The following is a 12,500-nucleotide window of genomic DNA, read 5'->3' on the forward strand; positions in this document are numbered from 1 at the left end:
ATATATATATATATATATATATGATATCTTAAATGAATAAGATACATCAGGGATATGTTGCTAAGTCCTCACTACTAATGAAATTACGACATAATCAGATGTCTCAACTGGAGAATCAACTTTACTTGTTATAACGTCAGGGGAGTCAGTCGCTGTACACGATATCCAAGCAGTTACCAGGCCTGTGAGTAGCTTCACTTATGATTTCCTTACTCTCTGATTCTGAGGCAGAGTCCAAAGCTCTTAACCCATGGTGATCAGTAGGAGAAACAGAATTTAAACACTCCTTACAGTGAGCATTGAAATCAATAACAAAAACAAAAGAGGCCTTTTTATCATCTTCTTGTATCTTAGCCATATTGACAAAAAGACAGTCGAAGATAGAATTATCCATGTCTGGATTTCGGTACAGTTATGTCCGCCAAAAACTTTGATTACCTGAATCTCATGACATCCACACTTTGGAAAACAAAATGAAATTATGAAAGCTAGAATCCCACTTTCTCTGAAATGAAAAATGTTTAATCAGAGGGTCCTAGCAGTAATAACTTTTGCATCAGAAACTTGGTGCATTACAAAAGTCTTAGAACATAAGCTAGGGAGATAATAATTATGGTATTAACAGAAAGAGACAAAAAGGGTAACAAGGATACGAGAGCAAACTAAAGTTGAGGATATTCTAAAATGTAAGAAACAGAAATTGACATGGGCAAGGTATATGAAAATGACATATAATACATGGACTTTGAGAAGAATCAAATATGTACATATATAACGGATTTTGAGCGAAGCGAAAAATCTATTTTTGGGTGAGATGGCCATGTCGTCCTGATGGAAGTTCCTATAGGGTAGCTTCCTAGGGTATATTACAACTACGGCGATATTCCCAGAGAATTTACCTTAATAAATTTTAGCTATTTAGCATTACATTGGATTTCCTTTCGTGCTTAGTATTATTTTGGCGAAGTATTCGCCATTCTGGCCTACGCTAGGCCATGTAGCCTAGTCGTTTGGTCTTAGTACTTTATGCATGATTTTGGTTTTTCCGAGTGTATTAAAATTTTATTGAAGCTTTAGGCTATGTTTTATACATTTAAGATTGTGTGGAATATTTCCAAGATAGTATACGAGTGAGTTTCGGTGATTTAAGTAATCGATTCTCTTGGTGCCTAGGCTAAGTTGCTTATGGAGCCTTAGTATACTTTCTCCCCGGTTGCTTTCTTTTCTTCGGAGAAGGTCTGCAATCCCTTTCCCTCTGTTTAAGCCTTGGGCATATCCCTAAGTGGTTTTTTCCGAATTAATTTTCGATAAAACTATACTGGGGTGTTACTGTACCTTCCTGTTCCAGTAAGTCTGGTTCAAAGAGGGACAGAACAACAGAGTTTTTTAGTCTGAGTCTATGTTTGTCTGGCTTGGGGTAGAGTCTCCCTCGCTGACCTGACACAGACAAAGGTGGCTTAGCCTCCTTAGGTCACTACCGAAGGTTTCTGTGGATATGATTCCTTCTTTTGGGATCTACCAGACTAGTCCTTGTTGCTGTTCTCGGGGGAGGATAAGTTTCTTTCCCTGGGAGTGGCAACACCTTCCTTGCTTTGGTGCTCTGGGAGCTGGCAAGTATTGCTGGCCTCCCCCCCTTGGATCTCCCTTAGGCTAAGATAAGTTTCTTGGCTGCGGGTGATCCGTCACTAAAGCAAGGTTGGTAGGACCCTCTTTTGTCCCTTCCCCCTCTATCTCCGTAATGGCCTAGCCATTACAGTACTGTTGTCGTTCTACATCTGGACCTAGAATAGGTTAGGATGTGGAATTGACTCAGCCCCCTGCCGGCCGGCAGAGCTGCCGGCCGGCAAGGGTCTTATATTTTGAGTGCTGCCCGGACCTCCCTTGGTCCCTCATCCATGCCTGCCTGCAGAGTCAGACGGCATTGGTCAGGAAGCCTGAATTAGATTCTCCCCTTCCTTATATGCACTCTTTCGGATTGCCGGGCTTGGAGGTAGTGTACACTCTTATCCCGGCATCCATTCTGTTTTTCTTCTAGTGCTGTACCTGACCCGGCTGCCGGCCTATGCGGTTGTAGTCCTCTGGTTCTTTTGCTGCCGGCTGGCATCGGTCCTGTACCTTTGCCGGCCGGCTTAAGTCAGCCCTTGTCTGCCGGTCGCCAAGAGTGTGGCCGGCAGCCGGGTACTACCTTGTGTAGTTGCCGGCCGGCAGTCATTGCCGGCCGACATTGGCTGTTGCCGGCCGGCAGTTACTGCCAGCCGGCACATGCATTTGAACCAGCGTTCTGCCGCCTTATACCTGTTAAGTAGTATACTTTAAAGCTAGTTATGGTGTGTGCCGGCCGGCACATAACCTCCTATACTGTACCAGTATTCTTCAGTATAACAGATACTGTAAGAAGAAAACTAGAGTATGGGTTTTGGTACAGCACTGTGTGTTCTAACACTTTTGTGTTTTCTTGCAAGTCCTTTGCTGTTGCCCTACAGATAGGAAAGTGAGTTCTTTCTTGTCTATTATCCAGGATTTTAAAATCATTGCTTAGGTGTGAGCTCCACCTGTTTCCTTTGGAAACCTTGCATTGGTTACTCTAGAAGAGATTAACCATTTGATTTTATTATCTGGAAGGCTGCAGCAATGGGTTGTGAGGGAAACACAAGTGTGTGTCTTTCCTTTATGAATTGTTATGCTATACTATGCATATCCAGTGATACATAGTTCACTTGATACTCATGGAAATTTCTTCTCTTTACAGGAGGACCCTCCGAAGTGCGGAAATGTTTTCTGCAACGTCCGCAGCAAGAACCTCTGCGGACATGAGTTTTGTAGGAGACACGCAGCATGCGCTGTCTCCAAGGATGATCAGTATTGGGACCCTCAGGTATGTATTGTGTGCACTAACCTGATTACTGAGGCCTTTGATTCCCCTAGGACGGCGGAATCAAGGGATATAGCAAGGGAGAAGCTTCGTACCTGGGTAAGGGGCTTCCAAAAGAACACCTCTGGCCCTTATCTTCCAAGTGAGAAGATGAGGGCGTATCTTTTCCCTAAGGCATCAGCTGATGCAGTGATTCCCCAGCCTCAAGAGGAGATCCCCCAAGGTCAGATCCAGGTGGATGCTGAAGTCGCGGTCGCGATGCAAGACATCCAGTTAGATGACAGGATGTCTGACGTGGATGAGCGTTTGGAAGAAGACCTCCTGGCAGAAGGCCAGGATGAAGTTCAAGCCCCGGACGTCGTAGAGGAAGAGGTCGACGAGGTGTCGGCTACTCCGGTTCAGATTCCGGAGCCTATTCCCTCAACATCGGCCGGTCTCCCAGTAGAGCTGGGACAGGCCCTCTCTTCGATTGTTGGAATGATCCAACAAATGCAGAAGGAGAATCAGGAGAAGGAGGCTGCTATGGAACTGCGGATGCAGTGCCTTGCTGAATCACATGGGCCCCGGAAAAGGCTCAATGTGAAAGACCTTCCCTTGTGCTCAGATGCTAACCCATGGAGGTATGCTGAGCACATGCCAATGACGACTGGAAAAATCGTCATCTCGGATAAGCTGGGCTCAGTTCCCCTAGAGGAGGTGGAATTCTGGCCCAGCAAGGCATCATATCCGGACTGTTATGTCCGGCTGAGAAAGGAACCAGCTTCAAGGGAGGAGACAGAGCCGAAGGAGGTCATAGTGATGGACCATGCTAAGGCTCAAGCTCTACTTTCATCCTCGATGAAAGAGAGGGGCTTCTCTAATTCGAAGGTAGCTGCATTGAGCAAGAAGCTCCCTTCCTTTGTGTCCTCTCCTGCTAGAGCCTTCCCCTTTTTACAGAAAGGGTTTGCGGCTGTCCTAAAAGCAGTCGAGGCCGGCAAGCCTTGCCCCTCCCTGGAGGAGTGTAAACCCTTGTCGCTGGCCCTGCCTATAGACCACAAAGACTGGAAGGACGTCCATCTGACGTTCTCAGTGGGAAAGTTGGAGGCTGATATTGCAGGACGGCAATTCGGCGAGGACCTCCCCAAGCTGTCTGACTCTCTTTTGCGAAGAGAGTTCGAGACAAAAGAAAGACTGGCTGCCTCAATGTCTCTTCAGACTACTCTTGAGACGATGGCAAGTGACCCTAAGGTCCATGAAATGTTAATGGGTGTGGCTAAGACTCACCTGGCCACGGTGACGAAGGACCTTTATGGCTTCGTCAAGGCGAGGAGAGCTTGTAGGGAGTTCGTGTTCACCGGGGCTACGGTGAGGCACGAGCCAAGGAAATTAATCTCCTCCAACATTTGGGGAAAAGACCTTTTCCCTACCGATGTGGTCAAAGATGTTGTTGATAAGGCCGCCGTGGAGAATAGAAACCTTCTCCAGAAGTGGGGCCTGGCTATCAAAAGAAAGTTTTCCCCGGATGAGGGTCCTCAACCAAAGAGGAAGAATATGAGGACTAGGCTACCGTCTCGGCCAGCCAAGCCCTCTAGACAGCAACAGCAACTGCAATCGCCATTGCCTCCAGTGCCCCAGATGGTGGCATAAACCCCGACCACTTTTCAGTGGGTACTCCAGGCTGTGCCGAGTCAGTCCACGGCATTCACCCCAACGTTCGAAGGACAGTCTTCTTCCTTTCGAGCAAAGCCTAGAGGAGCAGCCAGAGGCTCGTCTAGGCGCCCCTCAAGGGGAAGGGGATTCAGGGGTGGTCGTGGTCAGGGAGGCAAGACTTATTGAAATGATACCGGTAGGAGGGAGACTGATAAAATTTTGGGATCGATGGACCTTCGATCCCTGGGCCCACAGCCTACTCAAGAATGGACTGGGCTGGAGCTGGTACAGCACTCCACCCCCGTGCCTTCGGTTTTTCCAACACTCCACCCCCGTTCTGGAGGAGTATGTTTAAGAGCTGTTGGAGAAAAAGGTGATCCGAAAGGTGAAGTCCATCAAATTCCAAGGGAGGCTGTTTTGTGTTCCCAAGAAAGACTCGGAAAAGCTCAGAGTCATTCTGGACTTGTCGTCACTCAACAAGTTCATAGTGAATTGCAAATTCAAAATGCTAACACTGCAACACATAAGGACCTTACTGCCCTAGAGGGCATACTCAATCTCTATAGACTTGTCAGATGCCTATTGGCACATTCCAATCAGCCGTCGACTCTCCCCCTTCCTAGGGTTCAGGCTACAACGGAGACTATACGCCTTCAGAGCCATGCCATTCGGGCTAAACATAGCCCCAAGGATTTTCACGAAGCTTGCGAGCGCAGCTCTCAAACAATTACGCCTAAAGGGAATTTAGGTAGTAGCCTACCTGGACGACTGGCTGGTGTGGGCAGCATCCGAGACAGAATGCTTGCAAGCTTCCAGTCAAGTGATCCAGTTCCTAGAGTACCTAGGCTTCAAGATCAACAGAAAAAAGTCTCGACTTTCTCCATCTCAAAAGTTCCAGTGGCTGGGAATCCACTGGGACCTTTTGTCACACCGTTTCTCCATCCCGGCGAAGAAAAGGAAGGAGATAGCGGGTTCTGTCAAGAGACTTCTAGATTCCGAAAGGATATCAAGACGCGAACAGGAGAGGGTACTAGGCTCTCTCCAGTTTGCTTCGGTGACAGACCCAGTGCTAAGAGCACAGCTAAAGGATGCAACCGGAGTTTGGAGAAGGTATGCATCAAAAGCGCGAAGAGATCTGAGAAGACCAGTGCCGCCTCGGCTACGTACTCTTCTCAGGCCTTGGTCCCAAGCCAGACATCTAAAGAAGTCGGTTCTTCTTCAGCCACCTCCCCCGTCGATGACGATTCACTCAGACGCCTCAAAGGAGGGATGGGGAGGTCACTCTCATCGGAAAAAAGTTCAGGGGACTTGGTCCGAGCTATTCAGGACCTTTCACGTAAACTTTCTAGAAGCTATGGCAGTGCTCCTTACCTTAAAGAAAGTCTCCCCGCGTCACTCGATCCACATAAGATTGGTGATGGACAGCAAGGTAGTTGTGAGATGCTTGAATCGACAAGGGTCGAGGTCACCACCTCTCAACCAGGTGATGTTAGCCATTTTCCGATTGGCGGAAAAGAAGAAGTGGTACCTGTCGGCAGTTCACCTTCAAGGAGTCCGCAACGTGACAGCGGACGCTCTATCCAGGTTCACACCGATAGAGTCGGAATGGTCCTTAGACGCAGGATCATTCTCCTTCATTCTGAATCAAGTCCCAGAACTGCAGATAGACCTCTTTGCGACAAAAGACAACAAGAAGTTGCCCCTGTACGTGTCCCTGTACGAGGACCCCTTAGCGGAAGCAGTGGACGCGATGTCCCTCGACTGGAACAGATGGTCCAGGATTTATCTGTTCCCCCCTCACAACCTTCTGTTGAGGGTCCTCAACAAACTGAGATCCTTCAAGGGGGTAGCGGCAATAGTGGCCCACAAGTGGCCGAACAGCATGTGGTTCCCCTTGGCGTTGGAACTACAGCTGAAGTTTGTGCCGCTACCACATCCAGTTCTGACCCAGCGAGTCCAGAAGTCGACTGTCTGCGCTTCATTACAGAAAACCCGGACCCTGCAGCTCATGATTTTCTCTCCCTTGCGGTGAGAAAGCGTTTCGGGATTTCGAAAGCCAGCATAGACTTCCTAGAGGAATATAAGTGCAAATCGACTAGAAGGCAATATGAGTCATCTTGGAGAAAATGGGTGGCCTTTGTCAAGGCGAAGAATCCGCAGGAGATCTCGACAGACTTCTGCTTATCTTTCTTCATCCACCTCCATGGTCAAGGGTTGGCAGCTAACACGATTTCAGTGTGTAAGTGTGCTTTGATGAGACTCATTTTATATGCCTTCCAAGTCGACCTAGGTAACGAGATCTTTAATAAAGTTCCGAAAGCCTGCGCTAGGCTCAGACCTTCAGCACCTCCAAAGCCCATTTCATGGTCTTTAGACAAAGTTCTTCATTTCGCTTCTCTGTTGAGCAATGAAGAATGTGCGTTAAAGGATTTGACACAAAAAGTTATTTTCCTATTTGCACTCGCGTCCGGGGCCAGGGTTAGTGAGATCGTAGCCCTCTCGAGAGAGGCAGGTCGTGTTCAGTTCCTGGATGGGGGGGAACTGAACCTGTTTCCGGATCCTACGTTTCTCGCCAAGAATGAGTTACCCACCAACAGGTGGGGTCCCTGGAGAATCTGCCCTCTGAAAGAAGATGCATCTCTATGTCCAGTAGAATGCCTAAAGGTCTATCTTCGTAGAACTTCAGACTTCAAGGGTGGTCAACTATTCAGGGGAGAAACATCAGGCTCAAATTTATCTCTGAATCAACTCAGAGCGAAAATCACATATTTTATTCGCAGAGCGGATCCTGACAGTACACCCGCAGGTCACGATCCGAGGAAAGTTGCCTCATCCTTAAATTTCTTTAATTGTATGGACTTTGAACATCTCCGTTCATACACTGGCTGGAAGTCTTCCAGAGTGTTCTTTCGCCACTATGCGAAGCAAGTAGAGGAACTAAAGAGATCTGTGGTAGCAGTGGGTCGTGTTGTTAACCCTACTGTTTAACTCTGCGAGGAACAGTGGTCTTGATTGGGACGATTAAGTCCAGGGTGAGTGTGTAGGTACATACTGTACTACAAACTAAATGAGGGCACCGAGTGCCCACATAGACTGTTCCTTTTCCAAAGGTGAACCTAGCATAAGTGCAGACATGTGTGCCGAGCGTTTCTAACGCTAATGTGATTGATTTGTAATACAGACTTTTATGACCTGATACCTCGGTATCTTAAAAAAGTGGCATTTGATGTTTTTTTCTTTCAGATAAACAAGTTCTGTTTACTATCATACTTATGCTTAAAGTTTTGGGTTATTCTCTTTTTATATATATATATAATTGTTGTTAACCTGTCTATTTATTATCTGTCAATAAACTTGTTCTTGAGAACCTTGCGTCTCTTTCACCTGTGTCAATTTATTGGTATAATTGAGCATTTATTCTATGTACCTTTTCTGGGATAATTCTAATAGAATTGTTCTTTTATGCAAGCTATGTTGCATTGGTTTATGAAGTCCCTTAATGGGAGGACTCCGTCCCATAAAGGGACGAGGGCGGTTTTATTATTTTCTTCCTATGCGGATATAAACCTTTGTCCAATACAAGTATTGTGCGGATTACTGGTCAATATTTCATATTGACGCAGTGGTTCTTTACAAACTATGCTTTACTTAATATAAGGCGAGACCACTATATTAGCTTGCCTGGTTTTCATACATAGGTATATGTACTCTTCGAGACTTTTCCAGAGTCTAGTAGGACTCTTCCCTGTAGGGGGCAGGAAGCTCTAACATGGGTTATAGTTAGTTGAAAAGATGTATAACCGTAACATCTTAGGTCTCTAGGTCTAGTCGACCGGGAAAAATTACCTCCGGGGAGTATGGCACGTTCTGAGAATCCACAGATACAGTAATGCTCTGGTATACTTCCATCAGGACGACATGGCTTGAGCCCAAAAAAGGGATTTTGAGCGAAGCGAAAAATCTATTTTTGGGTGAGATGGCCATGTCGTCCTGATGGACCCGCCCTTGCCTTTCTAAGAAAGGGCTGTAGGACCCCTCCCTACATACAGTATCTGTAGCACCTCGTGTACGCTACAAGGAATACAGATGGCGCCAGGATTGGCGCCAGGCACGCTTACGAATCGGGAGATAGGGAGCCTTGGGAACGGCTCCCCCTTTTTCTTTCCCGAATTCGTTTCTTGCCAATTGCCCCCTGCGAGACGAATCTCTGTTCGGGATGCAGATTGCCATGTGGCGTGTCAAGAATACGTCCTCTGATATGTTGCGATATCCCTTTCAGGAGAGATATTCGCTCCAGGAGTTAGAATTCTGGTACCTTAAAGCAAAACAACCGGGAATGTCGCTCTGACTAACTAAACTTATACCTGGCGAGCGACAGCGTCCATGACGCATCTGGTAGGCTACGGCTCTTGTAACAAAGATTAATCCTATTAATCACTCAAAAAATTACCAAGAGCCTACATTTATACATCAAGACATGGTACTCAACTTATCAGAGGGCGACGAAGACGGAGAAGCCATGAAAAGCAGAATAAATCCAAGATTTGCGAGAAACACAGGAAAAAACACCGAGTTGTTAAGCTACGCAAAAAGGAATACAGATGGCGCCAGGATTGGCGCCAGGCACGCTTACGAATCGGGAGATAGGGAGCCTTGGGAGCGGCTCCCCCTTTTTCTTCCTCGAATTCGTTTCTTGCCAATTGCCCCCTGCGAGACGAATCTCTGTTCGGGATGCAGATTGCCATGTGGCGTGTCAAGAATACGTCCTCTGATATGTCGCGATATCCCTTTCAGGAGGGATATTCGCCCCAGGAGTTAGAATTCTGGTACCTTAAGGTAAATTCTCTGGGAATATCGCCGTAGTTGTAATATACCCTAGGAAGCTACCCTATAGGAACTTCCATCAGGACGACATGGCTTGAGCCCAAAAATATATATATATATATATATATATATATATATATATATATATATATATATATATATATATATATATATATATATATATATATATATATATATATATATATATATATATATATATATATATATATATATATATATATATATATATATATATATATATATATACTTTTGTAAAGATCATAATAGGCCGAGTAGTAAGACAGCTACAGTTTAATCCATCAAGAGAGCAGGTAGACTTTTAAGTGGGTATTCAACAACTGACCCTATCCATAAAATTACCTGCTAAAATCTTGAAACAAAAGCTATTCACAACTCAGGGACCAATTGAAAGAATAATAATAAGAATAACAATAAAGAAAGAAAAAGAGCAACATGGATACGTGAGCAATCTAAAGCAGATAACATTTCAACAACATGTAAAATAGACATATGGAAATGGACAAGGCAGTTGATGAGAATGCTGGAGCAAAGACTGACATTAAGAAGCAGGATAAAAAGAAGATGATGGATTGACAGAATACATATTGCCGTGTTTAAACTGGAATAGAAAGACCATAATCAGATCCGAATGGAAGGATATGTCAGGGGCCTTTGTCCCGCAGTGGATTAGTAATGGTTAATGATGATGATGATGATATGATGATGATGATGATGATAATATATATATATACATATATATATATATATATATATATATATATATATATATATATATATATATATATATATATATATATATATATATATATATTATATATATATATATATATATATATATATATATATATATATATATATATACATATATATTTATATATGTATATATATATATATATATATATATATATATATATATATATATATATATATATATATATATATATATATATATATATATATATATATATATATATATTTATATATGTATATATATATATATATATATATATATATATATATATATATATATATATATATATATATATATATAATATATATATATATATATATATATATATATATATATATATATATATATATATATATATATATATATAGATATATATATATATATATATATATATATATATATATATATATATATATATATATATATATATATATATATATATATATATATATATATATATATATATATATATATATATATATATATATATATATATATATATATATATACATATGTGTGCGTGTATATATATATGTATATATATATATATATATATATATATATATATATATATATATATATATATATATATATATATATATATATATATATATATATGACTCGATCTGGGTCGTATTGGGGTTCAATTTGGGAAACATGACTAGAGAGGAATTTTATGCACAAATAATAGCCGTGTTGATAATTTGACACGTGCTGTATTCTCTTAAGTTTACAAGGGCGCCCTTAATTATGATTACGTTACGTTACTAAGAAAAAGCCCTCAGAAAAATGGTACTCGGTTCGGCACACATGTCAACACCTGACACTCTCTATCGACCTCCAAAACCAGACTGTCTGTCCTATGGGGTTTTTACCCAAGCGCCCATACATGGCCTCACTATGCCTGATCAAAGATTGGTTGTTTTGACCCGAAAGTCTCATAACAACCAATCGGAAGAGGTTTAGGTGACGCCAAGCTTACAACCTTCATTTCCAAAGTGCCACCCAAGCCACATCGTAACCGTCTTTCCTTTAACAAAGAAGAAATCCGTTAACACTAAACCAACACTAAACCACGATCGGTTTATCACTCCCTTCCCAAATTTTACGTCCCGTAAAATTCACACTAATCAGATTTTTTTCTTAAAACAATTTTTTTTTCTCTCTCTTTTTTTATGAAACTTTTCTAATTTTTTTTTCCACTGAAACAAAAAAAAAACTTTCGTTTCTCTTTTCATTGCCGCTGAGTACCATCCTCTTCGGGTGCATGCAGAAATTAAAATTAAAAATAAAAATCAGAGGGCCGGTTGGCATGTTACAATTGCAAGTTACACAAAGATGAATGTCACGCCCACAATAGGTCATACAGAAACACAAAATTCAGGTTTAATACATCATCACTGAAATTTGGAGCACAAAATCAGAAAATTAATAATGTTTTACCAACTGTTCCTTCAATGCAATAAAATTTTTATATGAACCGACAAATCATTACATACACAAAACAAAGAAAATGATAAAAAATTAAGAGAAATCAAAATGAATAACTTACAATCCCAGCACTCTTTGACACATTTACCATTATAAGAAAACCATTTCTAACACATCCATGACACTGCAACAAGGAGCAAATTCAAACAGTGAATAATTATAACAAAAAAAAAATACTTATCAACAACCAAGTGATACTATTTCTCCAGAAAAACAAAAACATAAGTAACGATGTTCAATTTTCAACCCATAATTAGCAATCACCTGCCAGCATTGAAAACCTCCACAGTGACAAACCAAAATTTTTTAAATACAGCACAACAAAATGGAAAACATACATAAAAACATTGGTAATAGCAAAATAACTACCAACATAGGGTAACGAAATCTGAACCAATCCCAACATAAACACAAACGCAACAGAATTTTCTCAGTATGATGAATGACATACTCGTGATATACTCAGAACAAAACCAAAAAAAAAAAAAAAAAAAAAAAATTAATTCATCTTTTCACAAAACACTCGGAACGAACATACGCAAAAGAAACCTGATTTTTATGACCTCAACCACCTCGTGGTAGACATTTTCTCAAGGCCCATGTCCTCTCGCACTCTCTCGTGCTCGAAGGACGGCACGGACACACGCTTGTGTCACTTCCTCACTTTCCTACCTGTCCCTTGGGGGAATGGACCTTTTACGTCCATATACACTCCATTAAACTTAAAAGGTACTACCGACCATGTTCTGGCTGTTGGTATCACATGCTTGTGGTTACTCATATAGTTACACACATGACACTTATTGATAAACCTAATTCCTTAATAATACTGACACTCTTGCCATCTTTAGGGACCTTTCTATACCTACATGCCACGCCTAAGGACTTACA

Source organism: Palaemon carinicauda, chromosome 17 (genome assembly GCF_036898095.1).
Source record: "Palaemon carinicauda isolate YSFRI2023 chromosome 17, ASM3689809v2, whole genome shotgun sequence".
In the NCBI taxonomy this organism is placed as follows: Eukaryota; Metazoa; Arthropoda; class Malacostraca; order Decapoda; family Palaemonidae; genus Palaemon; species Palaemon carinicauda.